General features: G+C 37.7%; 1 protein-coding gene and 1 long non-coding RNA gene across 5 annotated transcripts in view; both read right to left on the bottom strand.

Annotated features, from left to right (window-relative positions):
• The window catches only part of LOC146482589 (uncharacterized), an 82,309-nt gene extending 78,746 nt beyond the window's left edge, over positions 1 to 3,563 (bottom strand). For all 4 annotated transcript variants that reach the window (XR_014864086.1, XR_014864087.1, XR_014864088.1 and 1 more), the window contains exon 1: positions 3,458 to 3,563. The gene's annotated coding sequence lies outside the window, so the exon portion shown is untranslated. The remainder of the gene's footprint in view (positions 1 to 3,457) is intronic.
• A 1,924-nt stretch (positions 3,564 to 5,487) lies between these two features.
• LOC146482588 (uncharacterized) lies at positions 5,488 to 17,781 on the bottom strand. Its single transcript, XR_014864069.1, has 3 exons — positions 17,679 to 17,781; positions 17,292 to 17,334; positions 5,488 to 5,978 (listed from the first exon to the last, which is right to left on the bottom strand). It is a non-coding gene; the product is annotated as an uncharacterized LOC146482588 (long non-coding RNA).
• Positions 17,782 to 18,090: the final 309 nt, after the last annotated feature.

The raw sequence follows: 18,090 nt of genomic DNA, 5'->3' as shown, positions 1-18,090 counted from the left end.
GAGCTCTACCTGAGTATCATGAATGAAAAGCCTGTAACACAGACAGCGTCATACAAACAACCAAATCCGCTATTTTTTTTTTTTTTTTCATTATAAATGGTCATGTTAAATGTTTTTAAACTTATAGAATTTTTTGTTCTTGAATAGAGTAGTGTACTTTAATAAAGAAGCAAAATAATTTAATTATAAAAATAAACGCTAAAAGCGAACGACGTTTCGACCGTTCAACGGTCATTTTCCACCATCATGGTAGCTTAAAGGAGAGGGGGGAAGTGCTAATTGGGAATACGATTCTCGGATGGAACTTCAAGGGGGTTTAAAGGACGGTGCCTACTTTTGTTACTGCGCATACGTTCTGCGCATCATCCTCTGGGTGGGGCCCCTCAATAGAGGGATACTTTTGCGCGGTTTAAAACTATGCGGAGAAAGCAGAACTTAGCAAGTGCTCTTGATGTCCAAAAAGGAAATTGGGGGGAACCATGCATTTTTCAGACATAATAAAGCTTCAATATAGAAAAAAAAAACGCCATGCATTGCTTTGTATTATACTGTTTTTTAGAATAATTGTTGCTTAATCATCTCTAAAAAATGCGTGCTTACCCCCAATTTTCTTTTTGGATTTCAATAGTCCTTGCTAAGGTCTACTTTCCCCAAATAGTCATAAACCACACAAAAATACTTTTTTACTAGTAGACACCGTCCTTAAGGGTTTATTTTGACTCCCTTAACTAACGGTCAAAGTAGTCCTACGTTTAAGGTCTGAAATGCATACAAATTGCAAAATTAGTCCCAGAGCGGCCGGAAATGGTGTTTGATAGGGCAACTCGTTGCCACGGCTTTTCCCTTGTAAATTTAAATGCTAAAAAAAGTCAGCTAGAAGTAAAATTCCATTCTCTAAAACTTTCTGCGACTTAAATTTTCGGCTAAAGCATCCCAACAGATCAGTCTATATTAGCTTATAACAATATGTCTGTAAATAGACACAAAATGATCTGGAAACACAGGGACAACATTTTAAGTAGTTTTCTGACATGTTCTGGTTGGGGGTCCCTGGAATTTTGGGAGTTATAAAATGAATCTGATGATTGGTATTTGATATCTTGGGCCCAGTTGTTCAAAGCACTATTAAGCTAACCCAGGGCTAGCGTGAACGTCCATTCAAGCGTAATACTAATCGCTAAAGATTTTTCCTAAAGATTTTTGCCCTTCAGTTTTGATTTAGAATTTCTCTGTACCTGGAGCTTTTAAAAATATTGTTAAAGGGCGAGATGAAAAAAAAAACTCAATTCAATTTTAATCATGGATTAGCATTAATCTGCTTTCGAACAACTGGGCCCTTTATTCTAGTTAGTATCTCGTACTTGGTCTTATAATGTGACAACTGAGAATTACAAAATGTCAACTCCTTGTCTGGAATAGTCTGAAATTTGAAAACTGGAAAGTAAGATCTAAATCTGGAATTTGAAGTTTTCAATTGGATATTATTTAAAAGGAAATTTGGAAACTGGATTTGAAACAGGAATTTGTAATTTTGACCTTGGTTTTTGAATTTTAAGAATTTTCAAATTGAAACATTTCACACCTGACTGAATTTTACAGATAAACAGACAACTCTATGTAAAGAGTTCCTGAATTGTCCCTTCCCTGGGGGATTGCACAAGGAACCCATTTTGTTCTGAAGCCTTGAGTGATGTCAATGCCAATGATTGACTATGGCAGGGTACATGAGGTATGCTGCTGTACCATTGTAAGCTGCAGTCTCATCAAGCAGTGATCACTCAACACTAGATAAGCAACAACAACAACAACTTTATGCTACCCCTACAGAGCAGTACAGCTGAAATGACATAAAATGTACAATGAAAATATAGAAAAAGGGGTATTGGCTTCCTAAAAAAAAAACTTGAGAGTTAAAGAACAAGGAAGCCAATTTACATGAAATAAATTACAATATTGTGGCCGGAAAACACAGAGAAAAGAGACAACAAACACAACAGAGACAAAAAAACACACAGTGTTTCAGGTAACTGTCAAAGATAAAGAGAGCCAATAGATACAGGTAACACTCCATATCTTCTGAAGTTTACCATTCAATTCGTTGAAACAGGAAGCCAGCCGTTTTGGGACATTTTGTCACCTAGTGCTAGCAGTAATTTTCACTGCAGTGACCAGAGTGAAATTACTTTAAAAATTGTAGAACAGAATGCTGTAAGTGCATTTTCATTCCAACAATGATTTTTAACAGATCTCATATCTCATAAATAGCAGTAATATCATTTAGCATAGAAAACTAGTCGCCTTCATTTTGTTTGATGATGTGCAAATAAAATTAATATTCATTATCATCGTCATTGTTATTGCAACAACATCAAAGACACTTTATTGGATAAGTAAAGAAAGCAATACACTAACCAAGGGGTAAGCCTAAGGTATGTGCAGTGGGTTAGTTAAATGTCATCATAATGTTGAAGTTTAATATACCTTGAACAAGGCTAGTGCGACTAACTTGAATGCAGACAAAAGAATATCAAAATGCCAGTCATTCCTGCATAACTGAGGTCTATAGCATACACAAAATGTTCATTACATTTAATATTATTAAGGCCAAATGGTTACAAAGAGCAGTCAAAGAACAATTTCAGGGCATCTTCATCGACATTAACACACTCTCCCACTCTCAGCATCCTCCCAAATTCACCACAAATTTTGTGAGAGAAAAAAGTTACCAGTATCTTGTCACTATCTATTACAAATTTCATTTTCTCTCACTGTTTCAACACTACTTGATTTAAAGTTGCCTCCCTTTGAAAAAAAACTGTTATCCAGAGTAATATCTTATTGTGAAGTTACTGTTTCACCAATAACATAAAAACAAAGAAGAAGCACTTGTTACTGAAGCGTGAGAGCGTGACACGGCAGTCTCACGCTCAGTGCGTGCGTGACTTGAGCGCTCTGTGACATTACATGCAACCGGATGTTACCATAAAGTGAGATTAGAAGAAATGTATTTCAATACAACTTAGGAGCCATTGAAACGTTTTTTTAAATATAATTCAAGTAAAAGATAAAGTTCAAAACAGAAGATCCTAGAAGGGACCAAAAGGGGTAATACCAGTAGTTTTAAGCACACGCGTACGTTAGTAACGCTCATCGCCAAACCACAAGCTCGAACTGGACACGCCGCACTGCAAAACGTGGTATCTGAGAATTTGTACGGAATTCAACGGATAAATTCCGGAGACACGAGGCAGTTTTCTTTCTTTTTGGTTAATATTTGTCAGCAGTTTTTCCCTGCTTGTTGCAGAGATTTGAACTTAAGACTATGTAAGCTTCTTTAAATTCTCAGGTCTTCTTTTACCCGAAGTCTTATTCACAACTATACCTACGATTTTCTCGTTGTAACCTCTCCTCTTTTAAAATTCTTAACACTAAGGACAAAGACAATTAAATTTCTTACCTTTTGTCGCTGCTCAAAGGTACGTTACATCATTTCTTAGACCACGCAAACACGAAGAGACGCAATATATCCACGTGAATCTTCAAACATGGCGCGGCGTGAGAAAAAAAACGCGATGTGGCCTGGGAGAGGACAGGGGAACGATGGGGAATTGCCCGGCGGGAGTGGGGAGGGAACTCCCACATTAAAGTCCAGGGCCCAGTTGTTTAAAGCTCGATTAAGCTAATCCTGGGTTAACGTGAACTTTGATTCGAGTATACAGTGTATTTACTAATCCATAAGGATTCATCCAAAAGATTTTGTCCCTAAGTTTTGCCTTAGACTTTTCTTTCCCGTTAACTTAAGGGACCGTTTTTTTTTTGTTATGAGCATGGGGGGGCTGGTGGGATTTAGGGGGGGGGGGGGCACGAGAAAAAAAATGTCTTTAAAGGGGGGGCTACCAAAAAAAATTTAGTGAAAGAGGGGGGGTCACCAGCAATAATTGGCTAGTAGGGGAAATTGAAAGTGGCTCAACACAGAAACAGATGAAGAAATTGAATATTATTTCAATTTTATTTAATACGATTTTCCTAACCACTTTTAATTTGTTTTACATACTGAGGTCGAAATCTGCATTTCATATTACAACAACTGTGGAAATGAAGCATATCTGTTGGAAAAGCAATAATGAATATAAACTGAAGTAGAAACCTATGTTTGTACAAGTTCAAATTAATATAAAAACGTAACAGTCTCACTATTGAATCAACCGTCGGGGAGTAGTTTTCTATTAAGTGGTTGTACTCAGAACTATATCAATAGATTGTTTAATGTTCTGTTTAATAGTACTCACTTTTATAAAGACTGTTGATTAGTAAATTATTTGAACCCAGGAGTATCAGTAGACTCAGTAGTATGCCTAGTGTGAACATCCAGATTAGTTTTTAATAATAGAACTGTTGTTGGTGACTTCAGTTGACAGTAAATCTGAGCCGTTGGCCATCTTCAGAAAAGCTTGTAACTGTCATTTTTAATAGCAGTACTTTAATATCCAGGCGTGTAGGAGGGGGGGTTCGAGGGGTTCGAACGAACCCCCTTTGAAGATCAATAATGGCGGAAGAAAAAGCACAATGAGGAGGTTGAACAACTACATGAGGTGTACCATGCGAGAGAGTAGAATGTCCGCCCTGGTTCTAATGCATATCAAATATGATATGCCTGTCAATCTTGACGAGATAGTCAATTTGTTTGAAGGCCTACACCCGAGAATGATGCAGTTTACCAGCTTGGTGTATGACTATCAGCAGATCCAATAGCTATCAGAACTTGACAGGACGCGGAATGTACATTGAACTTTCTTGTTTAAGTTGAGACAATTATGCCGAAGAAATGACGTATATAGCTTAAAAAGCTGCTGTAAAACAAATTTGTGATTTGCCTAAAATAGGTCTCAAAATGCAGGAAATGAGGTTTCTGGGAACCTAGATTTTCAAAAATTTCCGGGGGAGGATGCCCCCGGACCCCCCTAGTAAGAGCGCCTCCGGCGCTCAACAAACACCCCTATCTAACCCTTAACTACGCGCCTGATATATGTGTGTCCGCTGTTTTTTTTTCTGTTTAATATGACTCGTTATCGTTGATTGGTATGCTTCGATCCATATTTTGTTAGTCAGATCTGTATGTGTATTATATGTTTCTACTCGAAGGGGAGTAATTTCACTTTAAACATTTGCTTGATTAATTTTTATAGTTCGTCTAAGAATCTAAATGGAAATTTAGGGTTTGCCGTTGCCGTAAACGTGTTGCTATCTATCAAACGTTTTTTTTTTAAACAAGAGAAATCTTTACCTAAGCAGGGCACGGTAACTTTTTAATAGTACTGTAAAGAAATCACAGTAACAATAACGTTTATCTTTGATATAAACAGTACATAAGCGTTTTGCTAAAGTTAGGAGTATGATTTGTTTCTGGCTGGGCGGGAGGGGGGGGGGGCATCAGAAAAAAATAGTTTCTGCTTGGGGGGGGGGCCATGTGGAGAAAGAGTAGGTCGGAGTGGATTGAAACTTGAAAAAATGTTAGGCTAATGCTTTTCAAGTTCTCGCATTTTTGTTTCCAAAATGCGCTAGAACAGATCACGAGTTGTTCCTTTCAAGAATTGAGTTGATTTCTTTCCTCTCGTCATTCTAGAATTATTTGACAGCTGATTGAAGGTCTTATTTCATCATTTTTAACGAAAGATACCAAAAACCCAATGATACTTCCCCTTTAATTCATATTCATAAGTCGCTTGCAGTGTCTTAATATCTGATAAACATCGCAAACTAATGGAGTGTTTTATCAGTTTTTTCAGCTGATAAAACACCGCATACTAATAAGGAGGAGGTTTATCGATATATATAGTCGCTGCACGTGCTGTATTATCGACCATTTGATAGGTCAATGGGCTTATGAATTATTAATGAGTTTCTGAAGAAATATTCATTAAATATAAAATTATTATGAAGATAATCATCGCTGCAGATTCTCTTGTACAGCCCTGTTCCTGTGGATTATAAAATGAAAACTGCGTTTGTTGGAATATTTCATTGATGCTCGAGGAAATAAAATTGACGACGTTAAAGACTAGGTAAAAGGGGAAGGCAAGAATCTCCTAATGACGGGAGTGTTCACTGAGTGGAGTTCACTGAGTGCAGAACGAATAAAAAAAAAAATAGGCTAACTGCAGTCACGTTCTTCCTTTGTGTTACTAAAAACTCATTTTAATCTTTTAAATCTTGAAAGATTTATTCTTCATTTGAGTAATCGCTTGAAATTTCCTTTTACGTGCTCTGGAAGCATTTCAGGTTTCGGGTAGGTATGTCTATTCATCTCCACGTTGTACATTAGAACAGAAATATTAACAAAAAGAGGGAAAATGGTGTAAAAGTAACGGAGAAAGGGCAAAAATAGCTTAAAGCCGCCGTTACACGTTGAAACTTTTAGCTGAAACTTGTGTGCAACGGCAAACGAGACCAGTTTCACGAAGCGGTGTTACACGGTGAAACTCTTGTTTTTTCACCACTGCGACCGTTGCGAGCCGTTGCAGAAGTAGAAAGCGGTTCTACTTTTCGTGAAACTTGTCTCGCAACGGAAGTTCGAAAAAGTTTCACGAAACCGACCATGTTACACGGTGCAACGCCTGCTGAAACTTGTTTCGCAGCGCCGTTGCACACAAGTTTCAGCTAAAAGTTTCAACGTGTAACGGCGGCTTAACTAACACTTACCAAGATTGTTAAATAATCACTTAGGACACCGGATTTGTAATCCGAAGGCCTAAGTGGCCAATCAGAATGGCAAAATAAAATCGCGGAATTATATTCTTTATTTAAACTGTCCACTAGCTAAAGTTCAAGTCCTGGCGTTCTGACCACTTCAATATGTGTGCTGGTAACCCCTTTGACAAATATAAGGCCATGCTATTTAAATAGCCAACTGGTCTGCCTCCCGCCATTTGGGATTTTTATCAAATGTTATGTTCAGTTTCTACTATTTCTGTCAGTAATTCATATAGTGTCCCCTTCGACACTTCAATAAAGTTCCGTGTGCAATTGAAGAGAGTTTCAAACTGAACGCGTAATGTCACCACAACGGTAGTTTCATTAATAGGTTTCTCTACCCTACTGACCCTGAGCATGGTGCTTACAAGCTTGTGTTAGTAACTTTTGACTGACGAGTTTTTTTATTGTTCACAATTCCTAGAGAAGTGCTACGCACCTACCTACCTGAGCATATGCAAAATCGGCTGGTGTGGGACAGGCTACACCTCTAAAATAAAGAGATTCAAAACAATTACGTGTATCGTATGTAACATAAGCAACTGTTTCTATGGATTTCTGAATCCACTTTAAAACAAATCTTCCTTGAAGTTTCTACTAAGGTTTGCTGTCACAATGTAAAGTTAGGTAAGACTAGATGGACATGTTAGACAGGCAAACAGAGTATGTTTGAAAAGTGTGAAGAACGTATTAAAAGAGACTATTGAAACAGCCGTGATGCTACTCCATATATCTTACCCTATGGGGCTGTGTTCACCCCCCGGGTCAGTACACTGACACACTTTGTGGCCCCTTTCTGTCCATCCTGGTGGCGGAAAAACCTAAACAAACAAAGAAATAAGGCGTTTGTAACCTTGCTAAAGAAATCCTGTTGGATAGAAAAAAATAAGACCGTATATGATGAATCAAAAGTGTAAAAAATAAATAAATATATAGATAAATGAATGAATAAATAAAAAGTTTTTGTTCTGAAAATAAGTTTTCATATGCAAACAAAATTAATTTTCATATGAAAATGTTTGCACTTAGCCTCGCTTTCATAGTGAGGTTCTCAGCAACTTGGAAATGGCCTATTGTTCATGTGCAGGAGCTCCTGACATGTGCTGTAGTGTATGGAAAAGAGTACATGCAATTCTGGAACATATAGATGAGTTCTCAGAAGACAATTTTTGGATCGACCTCGCATGTGTTATTCTCCCGCTGCATCAGCTCGAATCACCGGGAGGGATACTTTCTACTAATAAAGTAGTACAGGCTAATTGGGATATGACGCCGGATAGTGCTTTGTTACTAATTGATCGAATATAATGGGAGACGCATTTTTACCTCAGCTACCACATCGGACTGAAATTGAAAGAACTCGAATGACTGAAAGGCGTCTTCACCGTGGAAATGACTGCTAGATAAAAGGGTTCAAAGGTAGATGCGTAAATTCAACTGAATTTACCGGGTTGGCATTGAGTATGTTACACTGATTTGAACAAAAAATCGCCGGCTTAAATGGCCCTTTAGAAAGTGAAAACTGTATAAAGGTTAAAGAAAAATAGTTGTCGATTTCTTTCTGTAAGTTGGTGGAGTTGTTCAGTAACACAAGGCGAAAGCCAAGAATCACCAAAATCGAGTAGAATAAATAACACTTATTAATTATTATAGTAGTCCTTTTTGTTAATATGCGCAACTCAGTTCTCATACTGTTCTCATAATCGTAGAGGGCAAGTTTAAGGGAGAGAGCATTTTAACATTTTGGGATTTTTATCAAATGTTGTGTTCAGTTTGTACTATTTCTGTCAGTGATTCATATAGTGTCCCCTTCAACACTTCAATAAAGTTTCGTGTGTATTTTAAAGAGAGTTTCAAACTGAAAACGTAATGTCATCACAATGGTAGTCTCATTAATTAGTTTCTCTACCCTACTGACCCTGAGCATGGTGCTTACAAGTCTGTGTTAGTATGCTTTTGAGTGACCGGCGAGTTTTTTTATTGTTCATAATCAGTCCCAGAGAAGTGTTATCCAGCTACCTACCTGGGCATATACGAAATCGCCTGGTGTGGGACAAGGCACACCTCTGAAATAAAGGGATTCAAAACAATTACGTGTATTGTATGTAACATAGGTAACTGTTTCTATGGATTTTTCCCGGGGGGAGGGTACTCCCCTATATGGGCTATACGGGGAGGTGCCACTGGATAGGGTATGGTTTTTGGCCCCTCGGCCCTAAACAGGGTATATAATTTCAAGCGAGTCTGTCCCGGACCCGTCCTAGACAGGCTATGGTTGCAAGACTGTCGTCGAGTATTTGGCAATCCAAAATCAGAAACGTTAGTCTGTTTATTTTAGTGAACAATTCTCCACGTCAATTGAGTTTCCACTTAAGGCTACACCTCTGAAATAAAGAGATTCAAACAGTTCCGTGTATTGTATGTAACATAGGTAACTGTTTCTATGGATTTCTGAATCCGCTTTAAAACAAATCATTGAAACCCAAACGACAGTTTAATCAGATTTAAAAAAAGAACCTCTTTCTTTAAGTTTCTACTAAGGTTTGCTGTCACAATGTAAAGTCAGGTAAGACTAGATGGACACGTTAGACACGCAAAGAGAGTATGTTCGAAAAGTGGTCTGAAAAATGCTGTTGAAAGAGTTTGTTAATGTGCTTCTTCATATCCTACCCTATAATGAACGTATTAAAAGAGACTATTGAAACACCCGCGATGCTACTCCATTTATCTTACCCTATGGGACTGTGTTCACCTCCCGGATCAGTACACTGATGCACTTTGTGCCCCTTTATGGTCCATCCTGGTGGCGGAAAAACCTAACCAACAAAGAAATAAGGCGTTTGTAACCTTGCTAAAGAAATCCTGTTTGATAGAAAAAAAGAAGACCGTGCGTGTGTTATTCTCCCGTTGCATCAGCTCGTATCACCGAAAAGTCGCATTTTCAACCCAGTTACCACATCGGACTGAAATTAAAAGACCTCGAATGACTGAAAGGCGTCTTCACATTGGAAATGACTGCTAGATAAAAGGGTTTAAAGGTAGATGCGTAAACTCAACTGAATTTACCGGGTTGGCATTGAGTATGTTACATTTGCACATAAAATGGCTGGCTGAAATGGCCCTTTAGAAAGTCAAAACTGTATAAAGGTTAAATAAAAATAGCTGTCGATTTCTTTCTGTAAATTGATGGAGTTCATCAGTAACAGAAGGCGAAAGCCAAGAATCACCAACATCGAGTAGAATAAATAACACTTATTAATTATAGTAGCCCTTTTTTTGGATATAGGCAACTCAGTTCTCGTACTGTTTTCATACAGTTCTCGTAATGATCGTGGAGGAACAAGTTTAAAGGAGAGAGCATTTTAACATTTTGGGGTTTTTATCAAATGTAGTGTTCAGTTTGTACTATTTCTGTCACTGATTTATATAGTGTCCCCTTCGACACTTCAATAAAGTTTCGTGTGTATTTTAAAGAGAGTTTCAAACTGAAAACGTAACGTCATCACAACAATAGTGTCACTAATTATTTCTCTACCCTACTGACCCTGAACATGGCGCTTACAAGTCTGTGTTAGTATGCTTTTGAGTGACGAGGTTTTTTTATTGAAAGGAAATGTGATGTAATATTTTAAGCCTGGTGAACAAATGAGAATGATGTATTATTCAGTAACGACACAGGCTGTGTCATTACTGAATAATACAACATTCTCACGAGTATTTTTATTGTTCAGAATTCCTAGAGAAGGGTTATTCAGCTACCTACCTGGGCATATGCGAAATCGCCTGGTGTGGGAGAGGCTACACCTCTGAAATAAAGGGATTCAAACAATTACGTGTATTGTATGTAACATAGGTAACTGTTTCTATGGATTTCTGATTCCGCTTTAAAACAAATCATTGAAACCCAAAAGACCGAGCTCAATCAGGTTTCAAAAAGAGCCTCTTTTTTGAAGTTTGCACTAAGGTTTGCTGTCACAATGTAAAGTAAGGTAAGACTAGATTGACACGTTAGACACGCAAACAGAGTATGTTTGAAAAGGGGAACTTAAAAGAGAGAATCTGACAAATGCTGCCGTTCAAAGACATTGTTAATTTGCTTCTTCATATCCTTCCCTATGGTGAACGCATTAAAAGAGACTATTGAAACAGCCGTGATGCTACCCTTTATATCTTACCTTATGGGGTTGTGTTCACCCCCCGGGTCAGTACACTGATAAACTCTGTGTCCCCTTATGGTCCATCCTGGTGGCGGAAAAACCTAAACAAACAAAGAAATAAAGTGTTTGTAACCTTGCTAAAAAAATCCTGTTGGATATAAAAAAAATAAGACCGTATATGATGCATCAAAAGTGTAAAAAAATAAATAGATAAATAAATAAATAAATAAATACAAGGATTGTAAAGGACCGTTTATACAAGCAATTTTGGGCGATTTTAAGCTGTAGGGGTTGTCACTGGTTTAAAAAAAAAAAAAGAAGACAACTGCATGGAAACACTATTTCTGAGTTGCTTTGAACCTCATTATGAAAGCGAGGCTAAGTGCAAAGTTTTTGTTATGAAAATTAGTTTTCATTTGCAAACAAAATTAATTTTCATATGAAAATGTTTGCACTTAGCCTCGCTTTCATAGTGGGGTTCTCAGCAACTTGGAAATGGCCTATTTTACATGTGCAGGAGCTCCTGACATGTGCTGTACTGTATGGAATAGAGTACTTGCAATTCCGGAACATAAATGAGTTATCAGAAGACAATTTTTGGATCGACGTCGCATGTGTTATTCTCCCGCTGCATCAGCTCGAATCACCGGGAGGGATACTTTCTACTAATAAAGTAGTACAGGCTAATTGGGATATGACGCCGGATAGTGCTTTGTTACTAATTGATCGAATATAATGGGAGACGCATTTTTAACCCAGCTACCACATCGGACTGAAATTGAAAGAACTCGAATGACTGAAAGGCGTCCTCACCGTGGAAATGACTGCTAGATAAAAGTGTTCAAAGGTAGATGCGTAAACTCAACTGAATTACCGGATTGGCATTGAGTATGTTACACTGATTTGAACAAAAAATCGTCAGCGTAAATGGCCCTTTAGAAAGTAAAAACTGTATAAAGGTTAAAGAAAAATAGTTGTCGATTTCTTTCTGTAAATTGGGGGAGTTCTTCAGTAACACAAAGCGAAAGCCAAGAATCACCAAAATCGAGTAGAGTAAATAACACTTATTAATTATCATAGTAGTCCTTTTTGTTAATATACGCAACTCAGTTCTCATAATCGTAGAGGGCAAGTTTAAGGGAGAGAGCATTTTAACATTTTGGGATTTTTATCAAATGTTGTGTTCAGTTTGTACTATTTCTGTCAGTGATTCATATAGTGTCCCCTTCGACACTTCAATAAAGTTTCGTGTGTATTTTAAAGAGAGTTTCAAACTGAAAACGTAATGTCATCACAATGGTAGTCTCATTAATTAGTTTTTCTTGCCTATTGACCCTAAGCATGGTGCTTACAAGCCTGTGTTAGTATACTTTTGAGTGACGAGTTTTTTTATTGTTCATAATCAGTCCCAGAGAAGTGTTATCCAGCTACCTACCTGGGCACATACGCAATCGCCTGGTGTGGGACAAGGCACACCTCTGAAACAAAGAGATTCAAAGCAATAACGTGTACTGTATGTAACATAGGTAACTGTTTCTATGGATTTCTGAATCCGCTTTAAAACAAATCATAGAAACCCAAGAGACAGCTTAATCAGATTTAAGGAAGGGCCTCTTTTTTGAAGTTCCTACTAAGGTTTGCTGTCACAATGTAACGTTAAGTAAGACTAGGTGGACATGTTAGACACGCAAACAGAGTATGTTTGAAAAGTGGAACTTAAAAGAGAATCTAAAAAATGCTCAGTGTGAAGAAGGTATTAAAAGAAACTGTTGAAACAGCCGTGATGCTACTCCATATATCTTACCCTATGGGGCTGTGTTCACCCCCCTGGTCAGTACACTGACACACTTTGTGGCCCCTTTCTGTCCATCCTGGTGGCGGAAAAACCTAAACAAACAAAGAAATAAGGCATTTTTAACATTGCTAAAGAAATCCTGTTGGATGGAAAAGAAGAAGACCGTATATGATTCGTCAAAGATGTAAAAAAAAACAAAAGGATTGTAAAGGACGCTTTATATAAGCAATTTTGAGGCGATTTTAAGCTGTAGGGATTGTCACTGTTAAAAAAAATCAAATGCATGGAATTGTACATGCGCTGTAGTGTATGGAATAGAGTACATGCAATGCCGGAACCTAGATGTGTTCTCAGAAGACATTTTTTTGGATCGACGTCGCATGTGTTATTCTTCCGTTGCATCAGCTCGTATCACCGAGAAGTCGCATTTACGTCTCGCATTTTCAACCCAGCTACCACATCGGACTGAAATTGAAAGACCTCGAATGACTGAAAGGCGTCTTCACCTTGGAAATGACTGCTAATTAAAAGGGTTCTAAGCTAGATGCGTAAACTCAACTGAATTTACCGGGTTGGCATTGAGTATGTTACATTTGCACATAAAATGGCCCTTTAGAAAGCCAAAACTGTTTCAGTAAAGGTTAAAGAAAAATAGTTGTCGATTTCTTTCTGTAAGTTGATGGAGTTCATCAGTAACACAAGTCGAAAGCCAAGAATCACCAAAACCGAGTAGAATAAATAACACTTATTAATTATATTAGTCCTTTTCGTGGATATACGCAATTCAGTTCTCATACTGTTCTCATACAGTTCTCATAATCGTTGAGGAACAAGTTTAAGGGAGAGAGCAGTTTAACATCTTAAGATTTTTATCAAATGTTGTGTTCAGTTTTTACCATTTCTGTCAGTAATTTATATTGTGTCTTCTTCGACACTTCAATAAAGTTTCGTGTGTATTTGAAAGAGAGTTTCAAACTGAAAACGTAATGTGATCACAACGATAATCTCATTAATTAGTTTCTCTACCCTACTGACCCTGAGCATGTTGCTTACAAGTCTGTGTTAGTATGAATTGCAGTGACGAGTTTTTTTTAATTGTTCAGAATTATCAAAGAAGTGCTATCCAGCAACCTACCTGGGCATATGCGAAATCGCCTGGTTTGGGACAAGCTACACCTCTGAAATAAAGAGATTCAAAACAATTACGTGTATTGCATTTAACATAGGTAACTGTTTCTATAGATTTCTGAATCCGCTTTAAAACAAATCATTCAGTAAAACCCAAAAGACAGCTTGATCAGATTTAAAGAGGAGCCTCTTTCTTGAAGTTTCTACTAAGGTTTGCTGTCACAATGTAAAGTTAGGTAAGACTAGATGGACATGTTAGACACGCAAACAGAGTATGTTTGAAAAGTGGAACTTAAAAGAGAGAATCTCAAAAATGCTGTTGAAAGAGTTTGTTAATGGGCTTCTTCATATCCTACCCTATGATGAACGTATTAAAAGAGACTATTGAAACAGTCGTAATGCTACTCCATCTATCTTACCTTATGGGGCTGTGTTCACCTCCCAGGTCAGTACACTGATAAACTCTGTGTCCCCTTATGGTCCATCCTCGTGGCGGAAAAACCTAAACAAACAAAAAAATAAAGTGTTTGTAACCCTGCTAAAGAAATCCTGTTGGATATAAAACAAATAAGACCGTATATGATGCATCAAAAGTGTAAATAAATAAATAAATAAATAATAAAATAAATAAATAAATACATAAATACAAGGATTGTAAAGGACCGTTTATACAAGCAATTTTGGGGCGATTTTAAGCTATAGGGGTTGTCACTGGTTTAAAAAAAGAAGACAACTGCATGGAAACACTATTTCTGAGTTGCTTTGAACCTCATTATGAAAGCAAGGATGAGTGCAAAGTTTTTGTTATGAAAATTAGTTTTCAAATGCAAACAAAATTAATTTTCAAATGAAAATGTTTGCACTTAGCCTCGCTTTCATGGTGAGGTTCTCAGCAACTTGGAAATGGCCTATTGTACATGTGCAGGAGCTCTTGTCATGTGCTGTACTGTATGGAATAGAGTACTTGCAATTCCGTAACATAGATGTGTTCTCAGAAGACAATTTTTGGATTGACGTCGCATGTGTTATTCTCCCGCTGCATCAGCTCGAATCACCGGGAGGGATACTTTCTACTAATAAGGTAGTACAGGCTAATTTGGATATGACGCCGGGTAGCGCTTTGTTACTTATTGATTGAACAAAATGGGAGACGAATTTTCAACCCAGTTACCACATCGGACTGAAATTGAAAGAACTCGAATGACTGAAAGGCGTCCTCACCTTGGAAATTACTGCTAGATAAAAGGGTTAAAAGATGGATGCGTAAAGGCAACCGAATTTATCGGGTTGGCATTGAGTATGTTACATTCGCACAAAAAATCTCCGGCTTAAATGGCGCTTTAGAAACTAAGAACGGTATACAGGTTATGGTGATGGAGTTCATCAGTAACACAAGGCGAAATCCAAGAATCACCAAAATCGAGTAGAATAAATAACACCTATTATAGTAGTCCTTTTTGTGGATATACGCAACACAGTTCTCATACTGTTCTCACACAGTTCTCATAATCGTGGAGGGGAGACAGCATTTTAATATTTTGGGATTTCCGTCAAATGTTATGTTCAGTTTGTACTATTTCTGTCAGTCATTCATATAGTGTCCCCTTCGACACTTCAGTAAAGTTTCGTGTGTATTTGGAAGAGAGTTTCAAACTGAAAACATAATGTCATCACAACGGTAATCTCATTAATTAGTTTTCCTTGCCTATTGACCCTGAGCATGGCGCTTACAAGTCTGTTTTAGTATGCTTTCGAGTGACGAGTCTTTTTATTGTTCAGAATTCCTGGAGAAGTATTATCCAGCTACCTACCTGGGCATTTGCGAAATCGCCTGGTGTAGGACAGGCTACACCTCTGAAATAAAGGGATTCAAACAGTTACGTGTATTGTATGTAACATAGGTAACTGTTTCTATGGATTTCTGAATCCGCTTTAAAACAAATCATTGAAACCCAAAGGACAGTTTAATCAGATTTAAAAAAAGAAGCTCTTTCTTAAAGTTTCTACTAAGGTTTGCTGTCACAATGTAAAGTTGGGTAAGACTAGATGGACATGTTAGACACGCAAACAGAGTATGTTTGAAAAGTGGTCTGAAAAATGCTGTTGAAAGAGTTTGTTAACGTGCTTCTTCATATCCTACCCTATGATGAACGTATTAAAAGAGACTATTGAAACAGCCGTGATGCTACTCCATATATCTTACCCTATGGGGCTGTGTTCACCTCCCGGGTCAGAACACTGATACACTCTGTGTCCCCTTATGGTCCATCCTGGTTGCGGAAAAACCTAACCAACAAAGAAATAAAAGTGTTTGTAACCTTGCTAAAGAAATCCTGTTGGATAGAAAAAAGTAAGACCGTATCTGATTCCTCAAAATTGAAAAAAAAAGGTGGGGGGGGGGGGGGGAGTCACAAAGAAGGGTTTATACAAGCAATTTTGGGAAGATTTTAAGCTGTAGGGATTGTCACTGTTAAAAAAAAAAAAGACAACTGAATGGAATTCTACATGTGCTGTAGCGTATGGAATAGAGTACATGCAATGCCGAAACATAGAATGTGTTCTCAGAAGACATTTTTTGGATCGACGTCGCATGTGTTATTCTCCCGTTGCATCAGCTGGAATCACCGAAAAGTCGCATTTACGTCTGTGTGAGTGTGTTGTGCGGGAGGGGGGGGGAGGGTACTTTCTATTAATAGGAACGTACAGGCTAATTGGAATATGACGCTGGATAGGTTCGCTTTGTTAATAATTGATTGAATATAATGGGAGACGAATTTTCAACCCAGCTACCACATCGGACTGAAATTGAAAGAACCCGAATGACTGAAAGGCGTCTTCACCTTGGAAGTGACTGCTAGATAAAAGGGTCCAAAGCTAGATGCGTAAACTCAACTGAATTTACCGGGTTGGCATTGAGTATGTTACATTGATTTGAACAAAAAATCGCCGGCCTAAATAGTCCTTTAGAAAGTAAAATTTGTAAAAAGGTTTTAAGTTTTCGATTTCTTTCTATAAGTTGATGGAGTTCATTAGTAACACAAGGCGAAAGCCAAGAATCACCAAAATCGAGTAGAGTGAATAAGACTTATTAATTACAGTAGTCCTTTTTGTGGATATACGCAACTCAGTTCTCATACAGTTCTCATAATCGTGGAAGAACAAGTTCAAGGGAGAGAGCATTTTAACATTTTGGGATTTTTATCAAATCTAGTGTTCAGTTTGTACTATTTCTGTCAGTGATTCATATAGTGTCCCCTTCGACACTTCAATAAAGTTTCGTGTGTATTTGAAAGAGAGTTTCAAACTGAAAACGTAATGTCATCACAACGGTAGTCTCGTTAATTAGTTTCTCTGCCCTACTGACCCTGAGCATGGTGCTTACAAGTCTGTGTTACTATGCTTTGAGTGACGAGTTTCTTTATTGTTCAGAATTCCAAAAGAAGTGTTATCCAGCTACCTACCTGAGCATATGCGAAATCGCCTGGTGTGGTACAGGCTACACCTCTGAAATAAAGAGATTCAAAGCAATAACGTGTACTGTATGTAACATAGGTAACTGTTTCTATGGATTTCTGAATCCGCTTTAAAACAAATCATAGAAACCCAAGAGACAGCTTAATCAGATTTAAAGAAGGGCCTCTTTTTTGAAGTTCCTACTAAGGTTTGCTGTCACAATGTAAAGTTAGGTAAGACTAGATGGACATGTTAGACACGCAAACAGAGTATGTTCGAAAAGTGGTCTGAAAATGCTGAAAGAGTTTGTTAATGTGCTCCTTCATATTTATCCTATGATGAACATTTTAAAAGAGACTATTGAAACAGCCGTGATGCTACTCCATATATCTTACCCTATGGGGCTGTGTTCACCTCCCGGAGCAGTACACTGATACACTTTGTGCCCCCTTATGGTCCATCCTGGTGGTGGAAAAACCTAAACAAACAAAGGAATAAAGTGTTTGTAAACCTTGTTAAAGAAATCCTGTTGGTTAGAAAAAAATAAGATTTTATAGTCAAAAATGTAAAAAAAAAAAAAGAAAAAAAAAAAAAATGAATTGTAAAGGACCGTTTCTACAAGCAATTATTGGGCGATTTTAAGCTGTAGGGATTGTCACTGTTAAAAAAAAAGAAGAAAAAGAAGAAGACAACTGCATGGAATTGTGCATGTGCTGTAGTGTATGGAATAGAGTACATGCGTTGCCGGAACAATGTGTTCTCAGAAGACATTTTTTGGATCGACGTCGCATGTGTTACTCTCCCGTT

Source organism: Pavona decussata, unplaced genomic scaffold (genome assembly GCF_977016875.1).
Source record: "Pavona decussata unplaced genomic scaffold, jaPavDecu1.1 SCAFFOLD_45, whole genome shotgun sequence".
Lineage (NCBI taxonomy): Eukaryota > Metazoa > Cnidaria > Anthozoa > Scleractinia > Agariciidae > Pavona > Pavona decussata.
Note: the sequence above shows the minus strand (reverse complement) of the source record. Positions and strands in the feature narration are given on the sequence as shown.